Raw genomic sequence first — 762 nt, forward strand, 5'->3', positions numbered from 1 at the left:
AAAAAAAAAAAAAAAAAAAAAAAACATAAAACGTGTCATAGTTGAATCACACCGCTAGTAAATACTGACCTCTTTGGGTTTTTCCTCAAGGTTTTTAAAACGCGTTGCTACGAAGAGATTTCCACTCTTATAAATGGTGTTTTCGTTCTCCTTCCCAACCGATGTGGGATCTCACAAGAGGGCCCAGCATCCTCGCTGACACTCGTTCCTTTCTCCAATCGATGTGGGACCCCCACCAAATCCACTCCTTTCGGGGCTCAGCCTCCTCGCAAGTACATCGTCGGTGTCTGGCTCTGATACTAGTTGTAATAGCCCAAACCCATCTCTATCAGATATTGTCCTCTTTGAGTTTTCCCTTTCAGGATTTCCTTTAAGGTTTTTAAAACGCGTCTGTTAAGGAGATGTTTCCAAACCCTTATAAAGGGTGTTTTCGTTCTCCACCCCAACCAAAATAGGATCTCATAAAATCAAACAAGAAAATAGGTTTTAAAGACGTGAGATAGCTAGATTAGAACCAGACAAATCATCTTTTATTAAAGCAAATTATTATATTTGTCACTAGAAACCATAATCAATCTATGTCACATCAATCAATTTAAAGTTGATATGTCGAACCACGACAATTAATGTCCTATCCAATAGTGACAATAAGATAAACTCAAATCATAAAAGCATATGAGAAAAATGGATCAAGATGAAGAACACAAATATGAACATAGAAAGGAAGAATGAATTGATCATGAGATTACCAAACAAAAACCC

This window comes from Cucurbita moschata, unplaced genomic scaffold (genome assembly GCF_002738365.1).
Source record: "Cucurbita moschata cultivar Rifu unplaced genomic scaffold, Cmos_1.0 Cmo_Scf00044, whole genome shotgun sequence".
NCBI lineage: Eukaryota > Viridiplantae > Streptophyta > Magnoliopsida > Cucurbitales > Cucurbitaceae > Cucurbita > Cucurbita moschata.